Raw genomic sequence first — 6,089 nt, forward strand, 5'->3', positions numbered from 1 at the left:
CTCGAAGTATAAAGTCGTTACTATGTAGCAGCTTTGAAAGTCAGTGGGTGATTTTTTTTTTCTTCTCCAAAAGGTGACTTTCTTTTTTTTTCAGACAGTTTATCAGTAATCACTCTTGTAGGGCTACATGAAGTGATTTCCCAGTATTTTTGTGAACACTGACCAGTTGCAAATGTGATATTTATTTACAACAATTCAATAATAAAAGGTTAATAATGTAGTATATATTAGACAAATGTAGTATATATTAGACACAATATTGTCTGATTTAGCTAAATTGTGTACGTGAAAATATTACCTATAAAGCCACAGAAGAAATGTTGTGCTTCTCCTAATAAAACACAATAGATGTTGGACTTGAAGCAGCACTACACAGACCGTTATGTGTGTGACATCAAAGTACCACAAGAGCAATAGACAGCATTTTTTAACATTTTTGTTTTGATGTCAAATAGGTCTTGGTGTTTTGCTTTTTTGTTAAAGTAGTGTTACTGTTATAAAGTTATACAGCTACAGTTCTGTTGCTGGGTTTTAAAGCAGGTTTGATTTTTTTCCCTTCCTTATCACTCTGTATTTACAGGATTTCACTGTCCACTCTGTTCAAATGTGGATGAATGACTACACATAGATATGTGCACACTGTCAGAGCTGTGGGAGATCCTGCTATTGTGGGGATGGATAGGGGTGTTACATTTTTTTGTTTGTTTGTTTGTTTTGTTTTTTCCCGATAGGTTTTTAACATTCTAAAAGCTGTTTATTCCAAAGATACTACAAGCTAGTCAGTGTATTCAGTAGGTGTAATGTATTGCAAGTTGCTTTAGAGGTATTGCTAGTATTGAGTACAACAATAATAAAACAGTGCATTGACATAAAAAAGGAAATTTACTTTTAGTACTTAAGTACTTTTAAAAGCAATTACTTCTGTACATTTACTTAAGTAAAAATCTGTCTTTTCAACTTTTACTTGTAATGGATTTGTGTACTTTGTCCGCCTCTGAATTTAAGACATCCTAAACATAAGTCCAAATTACCATCTGTGATTTAACAGCCCTCAGCATCGTCACAGCAAGTATTGGAGTTTTGTCAATGGATAATGCTGAAAAAATAACAATTCTTTGCATTTATTTTAATAGAAAAAAAAATATCACATACAACAATTGTGTGTTTAAAAGACATATTTCTTCTTATAAACCATATGAATCACTTTAACTTTAACGATACATTAATAATGCTGAACAACAGAACCGCAGTGCAGCTCATATCCATAAATATAAAACAAACGCAGTTTCCTGTTGTATGACGTCACAGCAATGTCCTCTACACAAGTGCTGCAGACATAAATGAAACCATGGTAAATGTCCTGCTACTTCATAGTACTTATTTTGAATGGAAAATTACCATTATAAGAGATTTTTCATTCCTGACAAGCTATGTAGTGGCAGGTTTCGTTCTGGTTGACTGTAGGTAAGTGTCCATCGAGCGCTCATTTAGTTATCTCGATGTTAATATCTCGTTAATATCTTCCCCTTGTGGGGAAGTCGTGGCCTAATGGTTAGAGAGTCGGACTCGTAATCGAAAGGTTGCGGGTTCGAGTCCCCGGCCGGCAGGGATTGTAGGTGGGGGGAGTGAATGTCCAGCGCTCTCTCCACCCTCAATACCACGACTGAGGTGCCCTTGAGCAAGGCACCGAACCCCCAACTGCTCCGGGTGTGTGTGTGTGTGTGCATTTGTTCACTACTCACTGCTGTGTGTGTGCACTTGGATGGGTTAAACGCAGAGCACCAATTTCGAGTATGGGTCACCATACTTGACAATACGTCACGACTTTGCTTTACTTTACTTTTTTTACAGTTTTGCTGAGTGAGCTCCAGTGATTCAGTTCAATGATTCACTGAACAATGCAGTCTAAAGAACCGACTCAAAAGATTCATTCTGGAATTGTTCTGATTCTAAACAGCAAACTGAAACAAGACTTAATTCCTGAAGTATAGTCAGGATAAATATTTGTCTGGTCAGTGGGCCTATAGCTACTGCAGTGAAATATTTATGAGTAAAATTGTTCTGGCACAGACAAGAGTATTTTATTTGGGTCTCGTGTTCCAGTTAAATGAGTTTGGCGAAGCTCCTACTGTACAGGTACATCTCAAAAAATTAGAATATCATGAAAAAGGTCAATATTGTGTCTCACTCATTTCAGAAAGTGAAACCCATATATTATATAGATTTGTTACACAGTGAAATATTTCAAGCTTTTATTTCTTGAAATTTTGATGATTATGGCTTACAGATAATGAAAACCCAAAATGCAGTGTCTCAGAAAATTAGAATATTACATAAGATCAATAAAAAAGGATATTTTAAACAGAAATGTCAGGCTTCTGAAAAGTATGTTCATTTCTATGCACTCAATACTTGGTTGGGCCTCCTTTTGCATGAATTACTGCATTAATGCGGAGTGGCATGGAGGCAATCAGCCTGTGGCACTGCTCAGGTGTTATGGAAGCCCAGATTCTCTATGGGGTTCAGGTCAGGCGAGTTTGCTGGCCAAACAAGCACAGTAACACCATGGTCATTGACCCAGCTTTTGGTACCTTTGGCTGTGTGGGCAGATGCCAAGTCCTGCTGGAAAATGAAGTCAGTATCTCCATAAAGCTTGTCAGCAGAAGGAAGCATGAAGTGCTCTAAAATTTCCTGGTAGATGGCTGCGTTGACTGTGGACTTCAGAAAACACAGTGGACCAACACCAGCAGATGACACGGCAGCCCAAATCATCACAGACTGTGGAAACTTCACACTGGACTTCAAGCAACATGGATTCTGTGTCTATCCACTCTTCCTCCAGACTCTGGGACCTTGATTTCCAAATGAAATGCAAAATTTACTTTCATCTGAAAAGAGGACTTTGGACCACTGAGCAACAGTCCAGTTCTTTTTCTCCACAGCCCAGGTAAGATGCTTCTGACGTTGTCTCTGGTTCAGAAGTGGCTTGGTAGCCCTTTTTCTGAAGACGTCTGAGCGTGGTGACTCTTGATGCACTGACTCCAGCTTCAGTCCACTCCTTGTGAAGCTCTCCCAAGTGTTTGAATCAGCTTTGCTTGACAGTATTCTCTAGCTTGCGATCATCCCTGTTGCTTGTGCACCTTTTCCTACCCAAATTCTTCCTTCCAGTCAACTTTGCATTTAATATGCTTTGATACAGCACTCTGTAAACAGCCACACCTTTCAGTAATGACCCTCTGTGACTTACCCTCTTTGTGGAGGGCGTCAATGTTTGTCTTCTGGATCATTGCCAAGTCAGCAGTCTTCCCCGTCTTCCCCGATATTTTGAGATACTGATTTTTGACTTTCATGAGCTGTGAGCTCTAATCATCAAAATTAAAACAAAAAACGTTTGAAATGTTTTACTTTACATGTAATGAATGTAAAATATATGAAAGTTTAACTTTTTGAAATAAGTTACACGAAAAAATTTACTTTTTCACAATATTCAATTTTTTTGAGATGTACCTGTATATAGGCATAAAGTTTGTCATCTCTTTTTTACTGCTACCTACAGGAGCAGATCGGTATTGCAGTATTAAACACGTACAAGTACAGTTGCAAACTTGGTCTTGTATTCTTGTATGATGAACTGCGTATGGTCACAAGTATACTTTATTGTCTTTCTAATTCTTTAAAAAATATACTACTAATATTCTGTATTAATATATGTGACCCTAGACCACAAAACCAATCTTAAGTGTAATTTTTCAAAATTGAGATTTATACATCATCTGAAAGCTGAATAAATAAGCTTTCCATTAATGTATGGTTTGTTAGGATCGGACAATATTTAGCCGAGATACAACTATTTGAAAATCTGGAATCTGAGGGTGAAAAAAAAATGTAAATATTGAGAAAATCGCCTTTAAAGTTTAAATATCACTAATGAAAAATGAAGTTTAGATATATTTATGGTAAGAAATTTACAAAAAAGTCTTCATGGAACATGATCTTTACTTAATATCCTAATGATTTTTGGCATAAAAGAAAAATCTATCATTTTGACCCACACAATGTATTTTTGGCTGTTGCTACAGATATACCCCCAGCGACTTAAGACTGGTTTTGTGGTCCAGGGTCACATATGTACTGTATACGGTGTACTTGACAAGCGTTGCTAAAATAAACTTCTGAATAAATAACAATAATTAAAACACATCTTTAAAACAGTTAATTTAATTTATGTTTGCATCCAGCTAATATTTGTGAACATGAACTCAAAGCGAGAAGCATGAAGCAGTTTGTATTTGTATATCTGCAGGAGCTAAGCTTTGATGCTGTAAATAAACTGGAATGTTTCCTGTCCCTGAAATCAGTTTCCTGTATGTTTGACTTTGTCACCCCTATATCTTGCATGTTTCTCCCCAGTTAAGTGTCGCTATGAGGTGGAGGAGGTGTCCTGTTCATCAATGCTTATGTACTTTCAATAAATATGGTGAGAATCAAATACGCTTTCTGATTTGTCAATGAAACTTTTTGATGACTTCCTCTCTTCTGTCTAATAAGGTAAACGTGTCTTTGATTGGCTTGTTGTTTGGTGATTGTGCAGCTTTCTGTCTCTGTCTCTCTTGATCCTTTCAGATCTGAGTTGATCAAACAAAGTGTTTGATCAGTAAAGATGGAGAGTTATCTAACTATCATTTTGTTGTCTTCTGTGATCAAACTCGCCAGAGCTGGTACGTACAGAGAATCCTTATGTGTTAGTTAATGTTGTAGTAATTGACTCAGTTTTTAGTGTTATGAATTGGTCATAATATAATTTATAAGTTCAGTTTTTTTATGTGTAATATTTGCATTAATATAAAAGTGAATTTTAATCTCGTGTGGTAATTTTGTCCTCCCTTTTCACTGACTTAATGTCTGTTTAAGTCCATCGTCTCCAAAATACATTTTATATATATATATATATATATATATATATATATATATATATATATATATATATATATATATATATTCTGTATATATATATATATATATATATATATATATATATATATACACATATATTCTCTATCTTGTCTACAGGTAATGTGAGGCTGGTAGGTGGTAATAATTCATGTGCTGGTAGGGTGGAGGTTTATTATAATGAAGAATGGGGAACTGTGTGTGATGATTATTGGGATTTGACAAACACTGCAGTGGTGTGTAGAGAGATGGGCTGCAGTGATACTCCAAACACAATGCGTGATGCTCCCTTTGGACCAGGATCAGGAAAAATCTGGATGGATAATGTAAAATGTAGTGCATCAGATTCCTCAATATTCGAATGCTCAAAAAGGGCAATGGGTGACCATAACTGTGAGCATAGTGAAGATGTTGGAGTAATCTGCTCAGGTAGGCTGATTTTCTAGCTTTCATTATCAAATAAATGTACCATTGTTTACTATTATTATTATTATTAAAACATGCAAGTACTAAGTAGATAATCTAAATCAGAGTTTAGAGTTTAGGAAAGACCAGGTAGTACAGGGTGAATTTAACCATTTACAGTTGAGCTATTGAGGTGAAATTGCCTCTTACATCAATCTTATAGGACCGCTGATGATGTGAAATATACTAATATAAAGAATCGGCAATACATGAAAATACCAATTAAAAAAGTTAAATGTTGATTTATGATCTGAATTGTGATCATGTTTAACAACAGCATGTGTAATTTCATATGTCGCATTTACTCTAAATGTTACAAGCTATCAACTAGATTTTAAAAACAGGCCTTAAAAATTTTGTTAACAAAATAAACGAATGTACAAATTCAAACCAATGTTCCGTTATTGTTACTGTTCATCAAAATGCTAAATTTGGTATTATATCAGGAATGGACGTGGTCCACCTTCTCCCCCATGCACTGGGCAATGGTGACTCCAGAATATTAAATGATTCTGCTTAGCTAAAAATATTGTTGTGTTAGACACATATGCTTACATTCTATCCCTGACTAAATTTTATTAAATTATGCAATCCACTCTTACTATATATATCAACATAACTCTTTTTTAGTTTTTGGGAATGTTTTTTTATGTTATATTATTATTTTAAACAGT

Source organism: Barbus barbus, assembly GCF_936440315.1.
Source record: "Barbus barbus genome assembly, chromosome: 42".
Lineage (NCBI taxonomy): Eukaryota > Metazoa > Chordata > Actinopteri > Cypriniformes > Cyprinidae > Barbus > Barbus barbus.